General features: G+C 39.9%; 1 protein-coding gene and 1 long non-coding RNA gene across 7 annotated transcripts in view; both read left to right on the top strand.

Annotated features, from left to right (window-relative positions):
* sorcs1 (sortilin-related VPS10 domain containing receptor 1) overlaps positions 1–18,595 on the top strand; it is a 222,227-nt gene that overhangs the window by 24,930 nt on the left and 178,702 nt on the right. The window lies entirely within an intron of this gene.
* LOC146516136 (uncharacterized) lies at positions 185–10,645 on the top strand. Its single transcript, XR_014874448.1, has 2 exons — positions 185–3,397; positions 3,508–10,645. It is a non-coding gene; the product is annotated as an uncharacterized LOC146516136 (long non-coding RNA).

Raw genomic sequence — 18,595 nt, 5'->3', positions numbered from 1 at the left:
GTTGTAGCTCTCAGCGAAACTCAACATTTTCCGAAGATGTCTGTGAAGGTTCTCAGTCATCCAGGTCATCGTAGCCAAAGGAGCTTGCAAAGAAAAGCGTCTGGACTTCTTTAAGTTGCTTGAAGACGTTTCACCTCTCATCCGAGAAGCTTCTTCAGTTCTAAGGTCAAATGGTGGAGAAAATGGATCAGCTGTAGCACGTTGTCACTGATATCCAGTTCAGTTTTCCCAGTCAAGATTGGACCTTTTGGATTTAACCCTTTAAAACCGGTCAGAGCAGCACGCTCCGTTTTGCATAACTATTTTTAAATCCTTGTAGCTCTGCAACCACGTAAGCTAGCGCAATAATTTTTTTTGCATATGAAACCGGAGGAGTTGTACTTACATCTTATGCCATCAGCTTGTCCTCGGTCACAGTTTCCTTCCACATACAGCTTTGCAAAAACTGCATAAAAAGCACTTGCAGCAACAAAAACATAATATTCCAGAAACACGCTTTGCTGATCCGATCAGCTGTTCATGACACTTCCTACATTGGATTAGACGTCAGCACGAACTATCGCATGTCCGCCATGACCTGCCCGAAACCGGAAGTGACGTCATTTTCGCGGAAATGTAGTTTTTTACCGTCCAGGCTTCAATGAGCCTATACTTGTGTTTTTAAAAGTTATCTTTGACTTTATGACTTTCTGTGTGGTTTCTGGGATGCTTAGGACTCATATTGCACTGCTGGAAATAGTTTATTTTGATGCATATGCTGCTTTTTTGCAAATTTGCACTATAATATTTATTTTTGTTTTTCCTGCAGTATATAAAAATTGGTGTATTTCAAAAATAAAACTATGAAGACACTCAAAATAAATTTCCTGTGGTGGGAAACTATTTTGTGCAACTTTTTGTATTTACAGTTTTGAGGGATAAGCCTCTTAAATTTCTCTAACTAGAAATATATGTTAAAAAAACAAAAACGATTTTCAATTTTTTTGTCGTTTATTGCACTTTTTTACAATTTATGTAATTACTATGCACTTAATGCAGACATATTATTAAAATCTGGGCTATAACAGTTGTATTGATGTATATCAACTTGAAATGCTCCCAAAAATGGCTCCACAGCATGTAAACATATGATATAAGCTCTGGCGGACTTGGTTGTATGGTAGGTCTTAAAGGGTTATATACCAGATCCATCCATCCTGAATAAATAATGCAGTAGAAATTATCATTTTGAAGAAAAGATGTTTTTTAACGCTGGCATTGCAGTAAATATATTCAAAAACACATAACAAAATGAAGTACAGTACAATTAAATGTACTTTTATAAAGTGGGGGGAAACGCATACAATTAAAATGTGTGGATTTTAAATTGGACAGGCTGTCTCGCTAATTGGAATCTGTCTCATTGTCATTCATCCTCTACTGAAGAGATTCAGTCACAACCAAACGTTGTGTACAAAATTGGTTCAGCAATGAAAATAATGTTTGCTTGGTTGTAATCTTTATGTAAATCAGCAGACTGCGAATAGCAGGATGATAAATTGGATAAGTGTATGTGACTACAGCAGGATGAGCTCATTAGTATTTCAGGTCTTCCTTTTGGACAAGAAGAATGCAGCAGTATATTCAATTCATCTTTTCAGCAGCGAGTCGGTCCAGGGGGCAGAGAGGACCTTTTAAAATAGGACTACATCATAGCAGGAATGCTACCCGGGCAAGAGAAGGACTGAAAAGACATCATAGCGCTTCGGGTCAAGTACAAAAGTGGCCGTCATGCCTAATTGAGCGCTGTGGCCATGTACCGTACCTCTCATGCTTCTTTTTACCGCTGAGGTTATGCACGGAGAGTGGAACGAAAGCTCGAGTTCAGCTCTGTGAGATAAAGCGATACTCCGTGCGATTGCCATTGTGTGAGCGGCGATAGGCTCTTCACATCTTTGACTCACCACTTGCCCGAGAGGTGCAATGTGGAGGTGTGCGATAGTAGGAGGTAGATAAAAGGAGTAGATCGGTGAATTCGGATATTACTTCTGATATTTTTTGAGAACCCAAGGCTGTTGCTTTAGCATTCAAATAATAAAACTATTTAGGAATCTGTTGATTTGAAAATAGAGACATTAGAATAAGTTTCCCGACCTGCTGAATTTGAGGCAACAGTACTCATCGATTTACTAATATTAAACACCAATTATTGCAGCAATTATTGTAGTTTTACCAGGTAGTAAAAATCATGTCAGTTTCAGCATTAGCATTTCTTCCTTCTCTCTTAGATGTGCTAATAACACAATTGCACAATTTATTTGTGCAGACAAAACCTCATTTAGCATCTGCCTCTGTGTAGCAATATGCTAGCATGTTCCTTCATTGCCATGAACATTGCTCCCAATTGACCCTGTGCACAAGAAAATGCTAACTTCCTGGTTTGAGACCGGATGTGGGGTTGTACATTTCCGGTAGCTTTACTTTGCGGTCAATCGCTACTGCGAAGATATACTCCAAAATCATGTCCAAAACTCGAAAACGGAAAGATGGCGTTAAGTTACAAAGAGAAGGTGGGAACACTAGCTAGCAGCGTGGCTCTGAAGTGCAGTGCTGTATGTCCACGATGTCCACGAAACGTTTTGCACCGTCAAAACATAAAATTGGCTACTTGATTTCACCTATCGCTGGTTATTTTTAGAACATAACACCCGCGATAAACGAGGGACAGCTGAGAAATATAACATTTGAATCCATTTTCTCTTTTGCTCTGAGGCACGAGGAAAAATATCGACAAGTCGATGAACATCGTTTACAGATATATTGGGTAAATGCCCGAGACATGTATAGAAATGTAAATCGCCGCTTGATTCATTCATTTGCTTAACTTGTTTTGGACCGTAAACAAGGCGCGAATAGGACAACAGAAACAAAGCTCCCCACAGGAGTTTCCACACCGGAAGTAGCATATGCTAACGTGCACATAGTCAATCACGCCATCCTGCTGTAGGAAATTGGCACAAGGTTGGTGCGATTAATAATAATCCCGTGTAATAAATCCGAAATGCCAAAAATGTTAAGAAGAAAAAGACAGCTGTTCCAAAAAACTACACTTTAGTTAAAAGCGGTGTCGGAGGTTACATAGTTTAAAGTACTGCATGGCTGGAAATACATTATTAATCATGTCACTTGCTCTGCAAAATTTCTTCAGATATCTTCAAAATGTGGGGCCAGAGATGCCAAATGAGTGTCTGACTGGAGATAAAAGAAGGATGTGGAACTTCTGAGGGGTGGAGATTTGCACATTTCTTTGAATTTATTAGAAGGACAAGAACGTGAGAGTAAAGTCTAAAGATCTGGTCCTTTCTTTCTTTTCTAGGGATTAGGAAAGGGCTTTTTACTGGGTGTGCGTCTTGCACGAGTCCTACCAGGGCTGCTTCAGAAGTTTGGTCTGCGTCTTTGTAAAAGTGACTGACTTGTCATTGCTGTTTCTACGTTTGACTTCATGACCTCTTCACCTGCTCTGTGCAGCTTGCTTCAGTAAAGAAATGGTCTCAATGCTACTTTTCTGGGATGCTTCTGAAACGTGCTGCAGCGCATCTGCTGGAAACACTGGTTATTATCATTAACGAAAACTAACGAAATAACAAAAACTAGAAGTGAAAAAACATTTTCGTTAACGGAAATAAAAATAGAAACAAAAAAAGAAAAATAACTAAAACTGTAATGAGTGTTCACAAAACTAACTAAAATTAACTGAATTTATAGCAAAAACGTGTTTAGTTTTCATTGATGTGTGCGTGTCATACAAGAGTCAAGGGTCAAAATGAAGTTTAGTTTACAGATTTTTTTCTTGCTGTGTCTCATTATGCCAGCAGGTGGCAGCACGTTAGTCGAGTCGTCTGTGTCGCTGCTCCGTCCACGCGCAGAATCATGTCAGGAAAAGTCGGAAGAAAGCGCCAGAGTCCAATTTGGGATTACTTTGAATATGACTGTGTTTTGGATGAAGCAAGTGTCTTGTAGTGGAAAGAGACAAATTATGAGGGACATTTCTAAAGGGAAAAAAATCCCACAAACCTTAAAGTGCACTTGAAAAGCTCACACAAGAAGGCTAACCTAGCTTAGCTTGAGAAGGTAAGGGAGCACACTCAACCCTCATCCCCAGAAAACAGAAGCTAACCCCAGGCAAGGCAGCGCGATGCATCCCGAGACAACAGGACGGGGATATCTACACAACTGTGTGAGTCAATTACCTTCAAAAAGTTTATCAATTCACTTGAACCAAAATTACGAACACCCGGTGCTGCGAGAGTTAATAGTCTCATTGGGGCCAAGATATACATTTTATAGTTGCCTGGTATCAATGGTTGTTCATCTGCCTTTATTTATTTAAAGAACCCATAGGTGGGAATGTGAGTTGTCTGTCTCTGCGTGTTAGCCCTGCGACAGACAGGCGACCTGTCCAGGGTGCAGTATGGTAGCTGGAATAGCAACATACCCAAGAATGAGCAGAATGACTGATATGATGAAACTGGGATTTTGTTACACTTAATTATTGCAAACACAACTAAAACTATAACTGAAACTATTCAAAACTAAACTGAAACTAAGGATTTTCAAAAAAATAAAAACTAAACTAAACTAGCAAACAATTGGTAAAAACTAATTAAAACTGATATAAAATTGAAAATCTGAAGTCAAAACTAAATAAAAATAAAAACTAATGAAAATTGCAAAACTATTAAAACCCTGGCTGGAAACACTGGTTGCGATCGGCTCCGGTGGTCACATGACAGTCAGTGTCCCCACATCTGGCATATTCCAAGTGTTAGAGTCTGTCGACAGGGTAGGGATCCTCAAAAACTATTAAAGGATTGGAAAGGTGAGTTTGTTTGTTTTTCCTGAAGCCTTAATGATGTTATAATATTTCACCAGTTTGACACTTCCAATTCTTCCAAGTGTTGTTTCTGAATAACTGTTATTTTCTACAGTTTAAATTTTCCTTTTAAGGCAGTTTAATCTCTAAAAAGCATCCCGTTTCGAGCTTCATGGTCTCCGCCAGCGTGAGATGCATATGAAGTTCTTGCAGAGCTGCACTTTGAACTTCCTGTGCTCCATTTGGTCATTTTCCAGCCAGAGGGACTCCCTGCTGAAGGGACCCATCCAAATCAAAGTGAAATCTTTCCAGAGCTGGACAATCGCCAAAGAGTGGCCTGCCAACTTTACCAGGTGCCCGTGGCCCTGGTGTAGGGGGCAGAGTCAGGTAGAGCTCTTCAGGCCAGATGGTCCCTTCATGGGGCTACATCACTCAGCCCTCCCCCTGAGTCCTTCTGGAGACCACTGACTATGGAAATGGCAGAAATGTGTTACTACAAAAAGGAATAAGATGTGCAAACAGTACAGAAATATGCTACATGTAAAACCTGGTATTAGTTAGACGGCCCATGCATGAAAAGCATGAATGCTCTACGAGCTTACATTTGTCCACCTGCACACTGCAGTCCAGCAAAGCCTCAAAATGAAACGCCAGCAATTCTTCACACAGTACGGCCAATCAGGACAGATTTAAATTCAGAGTCCAACAATGCACTTTGCTGAGCCGTTGGCCATGTAGCCCCCTTTTCAATACTACGCTCGGCGCTTGATTGCTCTAAATCATGAAAGGAATGATCAATGCTTAAATGACAGACTGCATTGCAGCATAGCATGCTGAGGGAAGTTGGGGCCGCTCACTCTACGCAAAGCACACTCCCCCTGCAGACAAGGTCAAGGTTGCTAACAGAAGAGCCTGTACGAGCATATCTATATCTGCAAAAAACAGCAGCACTGGTGACACATATGAAGTGTCCCTGGATGGGTATGTCCAAGCTGTCCATCTGCAGACGGGGATTAGGAACTCGAACAGAAACCTGAACACAAAGATTTCAGGAACTGATAATGTGTGGGAGTATATAGTCAAATCATACAGCTTATGTATTTCTATCTGTTTGCTGTTTTTGTCCTTGTAAATTTCTCATTGAATATGCTATTATTGTGGTGCAGCAACACAAAAAAAACCCTTAAAAAGGAACCGCTACCCACAACATGGCACTTGGCAGCGGCAGAGAAAAAGCTGGGAACAGTATTTGCTTTGTGTGGGGGTACTTCCTTACATCTGCCTCTCTCCCTCCTTCCACCGTCTCTTCTTCCATCTCACTCTCTGCTGTCAGATGTTGACTGAATCAGGTTAGAGAGGGGAGGCGCAGAAACAGAAGCACCGCTGATGAAAATGACAATGCTTCTCCCCTGTTTGGTTATTGAGATGCACAAACTTGCCTCCTTTCCCAGGAAAACGCAAGCTTATGTAACCTGTGAAAAATACAGAAGGCAAAGGAAGACAGACCTGTGGATGTGTCACGGGCCTGAGCAGGTGTAATCAAAAAGCAAAACCGATGGATTAGAAACGTAAATATTACTGTAAGTCTGACACATTCGTAACCTCCGACACTTCCAAAATCCAAAGGTATAATGAAACAAATGTTTTCTGATTCATAAGTAGCTCGAGATAAAACGTAAGAAAGTGGTGCTGTGATGGAACGCTGTGCAGCTTTTATTTGATGCGACTGTGTCATTTACTGATTTGTTACTCAAATAACGTCTGACACAACGAGCGCAGATAGTCTCGACTTTAAGGAGCTCTATCTGTCGGCACTGATGGAGTCTGTACATCTCGCCAGGACGTGCTCCTCTGCTTGTTTTCAACGTCGTGCTCACCTTAGATCACACAGAACAGCATAATTACAGGCTGATGTTTAAATGTTAAAATGGGCTATAATTTGTTTTCATCCACTTCTTTGCGATTCAGGGTCACATAGTGATAATAGCAGGGTTTCGAGAGACAGACTGTACTCAATCTGAGACCGGGGAGGAGCTTTAAGCGTTTGACTGTGTGGTAATTGCTGCGGTAGTCTTTCGTCCCAGTTGTAAACCATCTATATCTGCCAACATACAAGTGACCCTCAATTAGCTGCAAGTGGAATGAGAAAACAGGTGTTTTGTTTGTGATCGCACAGCCTCAGTCATTCGATGGATGCACCTCATCCGTTATAATGTATTCAGTTATTGTGTTTTAGCAGAACATCTTAACCCTTTAAAGCCGGTCGGAGCGGGCACGCTCCGTTTTGCGCAACTATTTTTAAATCCCGGTAGCTCTGCAACCACGTGAGCTAGCGCAATAATTTTTTTTGCATATGAAACCGGAGGAGTTGTACTTACATCTTATGCCATCAGCTTGTCCTCGGTCACAGTTTCCTTCCACATATAGCTTTGAAAAAACTGCATAAAAAGCGCTTGCAGCAACAAAAACACAATATTCCAGAAACACGCTTTGTCGATCCGATCAGCTGTTCATAACACTTCCTTTGTCCATCAGCGCAACTATCGCATGTCCGCCATGTCCTGCCCGAAACCGGAAGTGATGTCATTCTGCAGAAATGTAGTTTTTTTTTTTTACCATCAAGGCCTCATGAGCCTATACTGGTGTTTTTAAAAGTTATGTTTGACTTTATGACTTTCTGTGTGGTTTCTGGGATGCTTAGGACTCATATTGCACTGCTGGAAATAGTTTATTTTGATGCATATGCTGCTTTTTTGCAAATTTGCATTATAATATTTATTTTCGGTTTTCCTGCAGTGTATAAAAATTGCTGTATTTCAAAAATAAAACTCTGAAGACACTCAAAATAAATCTCCTGTGGTGGGAAACTATTTTGTGCAACTTTTTTGTATTTACAGTTTTGAGGGATAAGCCTCTTAAATTTCTCTAACTAGAAATATATGTTAAAAAAGCAAAAACGATTTTCAATTTTTTTGTAGTTTATTGCACTTTTTTGCAATTTATGTAATTACTATGCACTTAATGCAGACATATTATTAAAATCTGGGCTGTAATGGTTGTATTGATGTATAGCAACTTGAAATGCTCCCAAAAATGGCTCCACAGCATGTAAAAATATAATATAAGCTCTGGCGGACTTGGTTCTATGGTAGGTCTTAAAGGGTTAAAGTGCATTGGCAACCCAGTGTCACAAAACATGTAACAGACACACCGGTCCAGGCAGAAGTTGCATTACCAGCTGGGGGAGATTATACAGTGAAGCCAAGATGTCGCAGCAAAACACATGAAGTACATTCAGAAACCTTAATCATCAGAAACGGTTAAGCAATGAAACAATGTGTTAATAATGTCTGTTTAAATGCTTTCATGTAACTCATGTAATTCATATCATGATCATATGGGTCTTTTTTTAACTAGTCAATCAAAACAAATACAGTATCGTTCAAGTATTTTAAACGTTTCTTTCTTACTTGGTGGAAAATCAGATCAGAGTAAAAACTCTTGTTTGCCATTTTTGCCATCGGCTCATGGCGAAAATAGCAAACTAGGATTAGGATCGTATATCTGTGAAGGTTCTCGGTCATCCAGCTCATCGTAGTCTAAGGAGCTTGGAAAGAAAAGCGTCTGGACTTCTTGAAGTTTCTTGAAGTAGTTTCATCCAAGAAGCTTCTCCAGTTCTAAGAGCAACTGGGGGAGAGTCCCAGATTTTAAGCCCTGTGGGAGTGTCCCCAAGAGGGTCGTGGAAAACCAAGGTGTGAAAATGGTGTGGATCACAGTCAGCCAACCATTGTGAAACCAAGGCCCACTCTATCATGTGATTACCGAGGTCAAAAGGCCCAGGATGTGAGTGGGCTAGGGGCTCGCACTGTCATTCTGATGAGAGGACTTGTTACTTTTCTGCTAGGCGCTGGATAGCTCGGCTGGTTAATGAGGCAGCTTTAACTTAATGTGATATAAATAGGATACTAATAGATCATAATGGCAGTAGATGTGTTTATCTGCTGCAAAATTGGCATTTTAATGTGATATTCTGTGGGGACTGGCTTGCTTTTAAGCTAGCCCCAAGTGGACATTCTGGGCACTGCAGTTTTTGGCATATTATGCATTAGCTTTATTTATTTTTTATTATTATTTAGTTTTTAGCCCTGGAGGTTGCTGCTTGATTGGCAAATGTAAACCTAATATTCACTCTTCCCTTAGCTCATACTATCACCTGAGGAAATTCTCTGGCTCCAAATACCCCACCGTGTTCACCGACAGGTAGCTGACTGCACCTGGCTCGTCTTTGGTGGTTTACACAGTGGATTTAAAATGTATCTGTTTAATTTATCTGAAAACAGCTTCCTGCCACTGCCAAAAGCTAAACTACGTTTTAAAGTTAGAAGCTGATCTAATCAGTAATCTTGTAATGTGAGGAGTATCACTCTGGACCACTTTTATTCTCTAACAGCATAATTCATTATTTTGGTTTGGTTTTCTAGCTCTGTGTTCTTCAGTCTTTTACCCAGCTGGCATCGCCATGAATAGCTCTGACTAACCTTTAACAGTTAACCTTATTAGTAGATTTTACCTGCAAGTTCTAATTATACTTTGTAGAAAGTGTTTTAATTAAATCTACAGATGACAAATGAAGAATATTTATAATTTAAAATAAAGTTCCTGTAAGGTTAAAATGATGTGTTGGAGTTGAGATTTTACTTTGGTGCCTTTAAGCACAGCTCATATCAGTGTTTGTTCTTGAAATGTGCTGGTTAAATTTTTATATCGCTCCTGCATTCATGGTCCTCAGCTGATGAACCCTGTTAGTGTTGGAGCATTACTCTAATACAATCAGATGTTTTTATTCCATGTTTAGTGGTGATTCAAACAGAATTCCACCACAGATACAAATTTTGGTAATGTAGAGGCAACACATCCTGAACGTGACACGTAAAACAAATATAAATGGATTACACAATGTCAAATACAAAATTCCAAAGAATTTCAATTTGTAATAAATCTTTAAAAAAGTTAAATCTACCTTTTAATAATCGCTGGATATGTGACAATGCTCGTGCAAGTTTTGTGCAGATTTCTCCACCTGTTAAGGAGGAGATGGGGTACATGCAGACATACATACTCTATGATAATTAAAGGAAGATACTATGATAACTGTGATAAGTCTTATAATTGTTCTGGAATCTGGGATCGCGCGTCAGTTACTAGTTACTCATCGAAGAAATTCATGAAAAACATTTTGAAAAAACAAAAATCACTAATAGGGCGATTGTGGCTCAAGAGTTGGGAGTTCGTCTTGTAATCGGAAGGTTGCCGGTTCGAGCCCCGGCTTGGACAGTCTCGGTCGTTGTGTCCTTGGGCAAGACACTTCACCCGTTGCCTACTGGTGGTGGTCAGAGGGCCCGGTGGCGCCAGTGTCCGGCAGCCTCGCCTCTGTCAGTGCGCCCCAGGGTGGCTGTGGCTACAATGTAGCTGCCATCACCAGTGTGTGAATGGGTGAATGACTGGATATGTAAAGTGCTTTGGGGTCCTTAAGGACTAGTAAAGCGCTATACAAATACAGGCCATTTACCATTTAATGTTCAAGGACATATGACAGGCCACATTAAGAATAAGAAGATTAAACTCAAAATAGTTTTTTTTTAAGAGAAACATGGATACACTTTTTTCATTTGTTTGTTTGTTTAAGACTAAAAGAAAACTAAATGAATGAGATGTAAAATTTGAGGGGGCCAAATAAGTGTATATCTGCCTACTCCTTTTCAAACAAAGGAATGATATATGTAATGATGGTGACTGTACATGTTTGAAATAAAAATTAACTGAACTGAACAGTTCAGGTTCCTATATCATCTACAACAGGGGTGGGGACCTCCAGGCCTCGAGGGCCGGTGTCCTGCAGGGTTTAGATGTGTCCTTGATCCAACACAGCTGATTTAAATGGCTAAATTACCTCCTCAACGTGTCCTGAAGTTCTCCAGAGGCCTGCTAATGAACTAATCATGTGATTCAGGTGTTCTGACCCAGGCTGAGATCTAAAACCTGCAGAACTGTAATCTCCACATTTCGACTTTAATCTCAAAATTTCGACTTTTGTCTCAAACAATAATCGATCATTTTCCCCCAACACTCCTTCGAAAGATCAGCCTCATGCAAAGAACTGATAATTTGTCCAACATGGCTTCATTAGCATTAGGATCTCAGTGACTCGACTTTAATAAAGATTAAACAGCATTACAGAATAATCTCTCGTTGACTAAAACATTCTAGACTTTTAAAAACCCAACGATCTCTCCCTCGCACCAAAAACTGTAGCTGGTCTTAGAGGTTGTTCCACACGCACCTCTACAGCAGGAGAGTCGACTGCAAGCATCCGAACAGAGTCTAGACTTGTTTGAAGCTGTCTATTTATATCTCCCAGTGACTTTATTCTTGTTATCTCAGAGTAGGCGTTTTTTCTGTTTATATGTGCCTCGTATGCAAGAGCTTCCGTTCTTCCACCTGGGAATCTGAAATATTGCTGGTTAGAGCACTTTCGCTTCATCTCACGGTGGGAATTTTGCAGCTCGGCAGCTTTTTTAAAGACGTCTGTTTCAGTGCCACAGAAGCACATCGAGGCGAGCGGGATGTCTTTGTTTCTTCAGGTTGCTGCTTTTTCCCCTCAAACTTGACTGCTGGGATTTCTTAAGCACGACACTGGGATGGGGCAGCTGTGCTGAAAAAGTATTGTGCCTAATGAGATTTCCTTGCACTTTCCCTTCGCCTGGGGCTTCAAGCGCCTCGCTTAGTTCAAGTGGAGGTCTTATTACCGTATTCCTCAATCGAAGGACTTCTTCTGATTCACACCTCAAGCAAATCCCAGCCTGTTTGATCCCTCAGTGCTGCCCTGATGAGTTGATCTGAGGGTTAAAAAATAAAAGTGCTTCCTCCACAGATGATGAGATGCAGCGTGCTGTGTCGTACCAGCCCCTTAATTGCTGGAGAATTGAGGTTCAGGTCAGAATGACGCCTGCATTGTGTCATTAGACGGGATGAGAAATCTTCTGTCTTGTCAACGTGGATCCATATGGAAAGCGTAACTGCAGCAGCTTTAATTAGTATATCTCCCAATGACAGATGGCAATGTCTTGCTATGTTAATGACATCCAAAAGAAACGTGTAACTTGTCAATCCCAAGGTTTGGTTTCCTCTGTGATAAACCTGTCGCATTTTTTGGCTTTTCACTTTGAAAACTCCCAGACAGCAGCTGCAGCTCAGCACATTTGTGTCTCTCGGTCTGACAGTTTGCCGTTTACCAGACGCAGAACTCGAACGTAACGCAAACTTCTCATTATGGTTATGATGCTACAGATAAAACAAGACATCTCCGGCATCCACGAGGGCGCTGAACTTTCCAAATGGAAGTCATGGGGGAGGAGAGTGGAGGCAGTTTTTTTTTCATTAGCATCAATCATGAGATTGTTAATTTCAGTGATTAATGTCTGCTTCAGTTTCCTCTGCTATTTCTGCCTGTCGCGATACACATATTTAGCTCATAGGGATGGGACCAGCCAAAGCAATGTCACAGGAATGACTTTCATATGAATTAATGTTGCAGAAATGAATGTGGATGGATAATTAGAAGTCTTCATTCTCATATTGCACTGCTGGAAATAGTTTATTTTGATGCATATGCTGTTTTTTTTTGCAAATTTGCATCATAATATTTATTTTCGTTTTTCCTACAGTATATAAAAATTGGTGTATTTCAAAAATAAAACTATGAAGACACTCAAAATAAATTTCCTGTGGTGGGAAACTATTTTGTGCAACTTTTTTGTATTTACAGTTTTGAGGGATAAGCCTCTTAAATTTCTCTAACTAGAAATATATGTTAAAAAAACAAAAACGATTTTCAATTTTTTTGTAGTTTATTGCACTTTTTTGCAATTATGTAATTACTATGCACTTAATGCAGACATATTATTAAAATTTAGGCTGTAATGGTTGTATTAATGTATATCAACTTGAAATGCTCCCAAAAATGGCTCCACAGCATGTAAAAATATAATATAAGCTCTGGCGGACTTGGTTCTATGGTAGGTCTTAAAGGGTTAAGAAATATTTTATTGGGATGGATAAAACATGTTGCACGCTTACGCCTCTGTTTTGGTATTTATGATGATTGGCTACAAGTGATGTAACAGAAGACAATAGATAAAGAAGATAATAAAGTCTGAAGAAGCTACATGCATTCATATTTGTAAAGCTTGTTTTTAATCCTCATGTTGCCTTGAGTTGCCACGGACAGGAAGTTAAAGACACCACATCTTTCGAAGTGTTTCAATCAGGTGATAATCCAGGTCAGAATAAGTCAGAATAACTTGAAGATATTTTCAGCTTTTTTAACCTTTTCTCAGATGTCGTGCTCTAATATCAAATGGTAAACGGTCGGGTTCTTACGTAGCTCTTTTTTACTCTACCCGAGCACTCAAAGTGCTTTATACTACAAGTCTCCTTAACCTATTCACACAGACACTTTGCCCTATGCCGAAGTGCTTTCTATCTAACATTCACACACATTCGCACTACGATGAACCCATCGGAGAGCAACTCAGGGTTCAGTGTCTTACCCAAGGATACTTTGGCATGCAGACTGGAGCAGCCAGGGATCGACCCACAGGCCTTTAATAGATGACCTGCTCTACTGCCTGAGCTACAGCCACCCCTAAACCATATTAAAGCAGGGCTTTGAGAGTCTTATTTAATAATTATAATAATAATAATAATAAATACACTGGTTATCTAGTGTTTAAAATTAAGTTTCCAATTAAAACTCCAAATTAGGGACAATTGCAAATGTGCAGAATAGAGTGAATCCAGTCTCAAGAGTAAAGTGACGACTTAAAATTAGAAAAAGGTGTAAAATTTGTTAAATAATAAAAACGTTCAACAAGTTTTAATCAGGGATTGTAACAAAAGGTAATTTAATGTCTAAAAGTTAGGGACTAAAATAGGTGTGTTGCACTGCATCCACAGTTTTTATTTTATATATCTTTGAATTCAATTAATAAATATGGTGCCGGAAGCAACTATCGGCTGCTTTTTATGAGTTTCTGTTTCATTTTTTAATCATAGACTCTTCAGACCCCCCTATAAAAAAAACAAAGTAATTTCTTGCAGTCAGATCCTCAGGTTATTTCATTTCCTCCTCCTGTTCTTAAAAATACACTTATTTATTGAATTAGTCTTGTGCAAAGTTTTTTTCTGCAGATATAAAAAAGGAGAAAGAAATTTAGAAAACTGGACACAAATTTAAGGCTAATCCAACCTGCAGCTGTGACGATACCTGTATATATGTTAAAGCAGATACTGGCAGTAGTTTTCTACATATGTTTAATCAATTTACCTACATTTTTGCAGCACATAATTATCTTCAAGTTAACATGCTGCTGCTATAAGGAGGAAAGAAAAAGTGTTGCAGGTGCTTCTCAGTTCCTCTGAGCTACAGGAACCTCTCGCCAGCGCGAGGATGCTAAATTATGTTGCCGTTATTGGCAGCGCGGCCTTGGCATATTTAAGCAACAACACCTCATGTGTGAAAAGTGGAAGTCGGCTAATATAGAAGCACATGTCAGGAATTATTAAAGCGTTTTACCTGAACCCTCCGACACCTCTGTGTTGATGTTGTTCTGCTATAATTACAGTGCAGATGCAGCAACGTGTCACGACGGCATTAGCGTGGCGTGCGCGACACACTGACGAATCAATGTGTTCCTTCTATCAGATGTAGGAAGAGGCAGCTGTGCGTTGTGAGAACTTTGACTAGTAGCCTCCCTGTCTAGACATTGTGTGTGACAAATGGAGAAATTGGATGAAATGGATGATTTGCAGTCTAACTCTATTTAGCCGTAAATCAGAAAGACAGCTTTTTTCTTTCCCTTTCTTATTGGCATGTTCCTGTATCCCGCCATCCTCTATGTGGGGGTGATAATCCAGCTCTTTGCTGTCATTTGAATAGCATGCTCGTACTGATCCGTGCAGCGTGTGACTGCGATGCTTCCCCCCCCGGAGAACCATAACTCTCTGCATAACGTCTCTGGCATTTTTTATTCTGCCTTCAGCAGAGAGGACAGGTTGTGTATATCCATCAGTCAGTGAGCGTAGTCATTACATGAAGCAGGTAGGAGTTTCAGCACTGTGATGTGCACCATATTGTAATTTGTAATTCTTGTTCGCACCTCCTCGTTGCATCGGGGGAAGATTAATGTCGCTGCACAGCTTGGTTTAGAAACTTTCTTCTTTAGTCTCTCTCATTGCCAAATGAGTGTCCTCATCAGATTCACCAAAACCTGAATTCAATCAGCATGCGGCGCACTCACCAAGTCGTGGTTTAATGTACTGAGTTCCCCGTCGTCATAAAATATTAACAGAATTATTCCTCTATTAAAGATAAAATGAAAGCCGTTACTCACTGTTTATGAGCTTGCGAGGAAACAGGGCGATGCAGCAGGTGCGATAAGCCGAGGCCGTCTACATCTCACCGAGTTAACATCTCATTAGGACCTAAAAGTTACTCATGCGTGTACGTTTTTGAAAGCGGTGAGTGATGACAGCGCGAGTCTTTTAACTCTGACTAAATGCATTTCTGAAAATATTCTTAAATTAAGAGACTTGTAGAATAAAGGCTGCTTCATTTCATTTCTGGGTTCAGTCTGGAAGCTGTTTGGTTGCTGTCATGGTGGGAATTAGAAATAAATGAGTCATTTTGTTCTTTGACTTCAAAATAAAGGCACAGACTTCTAGGTTTGATATGTACATGGTAGGGCTGCCACGATTAGTCGACTAGTCATGATTACGTCGACTATCAAAATCGTCGACGACTGATTTAATAATCGACGCTTCGTTTGAAGCTTTGTAAGATCACAAAAGACGCAGGAATAAGTAGTAGGATTTAAGAGTGTAATAACGGACTGAAACAGAAGATGGCAGCACTGCGTGTACAAGGATGCCAGCTGCCGTTAAACCCCGAAGAAGAAGAAGCTGTGTCCCAGAATTCATAGCGCAGCCCAGCTCAGTTGTCAACAATGGCGGCAGCTAGTTAGTTTTAATATTACTCTTATTATTCTTTCTGGGTCACAAAATAAACGATTAACATATTTTCAGGCGAGAATGTAGCTGTGTAAACCTCAAATATCTGTTCAGTTTATCAAGACACCACATATTTTCAAAAGCGCTCCGACGTTTTCGGAGACGTCTGTTAACCACTAGCTCGATAGCTAGCCGGGGGCTAGGCTAACTAGAGCCGTGAGAACACCGGACTCCCGGCAAATCGTTTTCAAACCCACCGCCGTCTTTTGCTACTCAGGTTAAACATGATATATAAGTCACTTAGATAACTTAAAAATGTTATTGTTTGGCTTTTTTCAGTATTTTATTTGTTCCTGAGTAAATCGGTTTGGCTGAGGTTAAAGTTATAGTTTTTACACAGCTGAATAAACGCCAAGCAGATTAAACTCCATTGAAACAATCTGCAAATTTCATTAAAATTTAATAAACTCTCATCTTGTCTTTATTTTTAGTTAGCACATACCTGAAACACTTAAAGCTGTAAGCTAATGATAGTTATATAAGAGCAGATGCTGTTGGTGCAATAAGCTGTACGTTTTACGTCCAATGGATGATGATCTGATTAGTCGACTAATCGCAAAAATAATCGGTGACTAGTCGACTATCAAAATAATCGTTTGTGGCAGCCCTAGTGTGTACTTAATAGTTAATAGCCCTAGTACATGGATGACAAATTAAAAGAAAACCCACAGCTTGCATATCAATGATAGTATGCCACTGTGGCGCAACCCTGTGGTTTCTGAAGTCCCCTTTTGAAGCGGAAGCTGTGCTCTCACGCTTTACCGACGTATCGACCACGAGGAAGGTAAACTCTACAACGTTGCCAACATTGTTCTTTGAATAATCATGACTTTGGCTTTTTACTAAGCTCTTATTTTACCTTGTCACCGATTTAGTTTAGTTCAAATCTAGAAGGACAAGTCAAGGACAAGCAGCTGCTTTTAACTCTGTGGTCTTCCAGAGTCACATGGTCCACTTTCGTGGTGCACAACTGAGGCGTTGTTTACTTGTTGGCTCTCCATCTCCCTCCCCACTGTGGGGAGATCAGCGAGTGGGGTGCTTGGACCTCTGCATGTTCTGGACTCACAGATACTGCTAATGTTGGCTTTTGGTCAAAGATGGGCATCGCTACCAGACATCGGCCATTACTCCAAACTCTTTATCTGCTTGTTCTTCATTTGAATTATGTTTAGATTTCTTTAAAAACACATTTGGAGTTCATTAAATGGTAAATGGTTATGTTTACAATGTCTAACGCACAATGCAGCCCTACTTTATTGTCTTTTTTGGATCATAATGTTCAAAGCAAACTTCTTATTCTTATTCTGCGACTGAGATCATCTCTTCCCATCTTTAATTGTCACCTAATCTAAATAGTTGATGCCTTTTTGTTAAAAATCTTTTCTTCCAGCTACAAAAATATGACAAATCTATGTAACATAGAAAAATGAGTTATGTAGCAATATTTTAGCTTTAATAGTATTGCTATGTCTCATCTTCGGGTCAGGGAAGATACACTGCTCTACACTGGCTCACAGCACCATCTTGGGGTACAAGGTTGCATTACACCAGAGTACAGCCTAGTCCTATTTCAGCTTCAGCAGATATCTCAGGAACAACATAGAAAGATGTCTTGGACATAATTTGACAAACTGCAACAGAATGTGAAGAAACAACATCTATGACATTAAGAAGGTTAGTGACTCTTCGTGCCCTTTGTGAGGGGGAAAGAGACCACTCCCACTTTAATTGAAAGTAAAGGTGACCACTCACAGGAGGCCATCGAAATGCCTGTCGCAGCAAATAGAGCTCCTCACTGTACGGGTCCAGGGCTCAGGTTTCTCTATTTTGCAGTTGAAAAGTTCTTAGAAACCAAAAAACTGCTAAAGGGAACATTAACCTTAAAACTGCATCACATACAGAAACGCATCTCTAATTAAATTAATGCTAATGTGCCTTTGTGCCTCCTGGATGTGTAAACTGAAAGCCAATATTTTAGCTATAAAACTGTTCAATGACAAAGATGGGTGACACTTCTATGAGTTTACAAGTTTCTCTGGATTTCACGAAACTCTCTCACATGCTTACAGCATATAAACCCACAGGCTCGTCTGTCATGGATGACAGACATTAAGTGAGGAGCCAGCTTTTAGCTGCTGAAAATGCCCGAATGCGACGATCCAAGAGCAGCTTAAAAGCCTGGTTGCTAGGCTTGATTTACTTATCTCACTGTATTATGGTTTTCATATAATGAGATTTATTGTTATTATTTTGGCTATTTAAGTTTTTATTTTACTTTCTCGTTATTCACTGATTGCTCTTACTTTTACTGGGATGCTTTCATTGAACTTAGAAGCTTTTTAAATGGCATTTCTATGAGGTGTTATCATTTTAATTTGTTTAACCCTTTAAAGCCGGTCGGAGCAGCACGCTCTGTTTTGCGTAACTATTTTTAAATCCCGGTAGCTCTGCAACCACGTGAGCTAGCGCAATAATTTTTTTACATATGAAACCGGAGGAGTTGTACTTACATCTTATGCCATCAGCTTGTCCTCGGTCACAGTTTCCTTCCACATATAACTTTGCAAAAACTGCATAAAAAGCACTTGCAGCAACAAAAACATAATATTCCAGAAA

Source organism: Neolamprologus multifasciatus, chromosome 6, assembly GCF_963576455.1.
Source record: "Neolamprologus multifasciatus chromosome 6, fNeoMul1.2, whole genome shotgun sequence".
Classification (NCBI taxonomy): domain Eukaryota; kingdom Metazoa; phylum Chordata; class Actinopteri; order Cichliformes; family Cichlidae; genus Neolamprologus; species Neolamprologus multifasciatus.
This window is presented reverse-complemented; position numbering and strand designations above follow the sequence as displayed.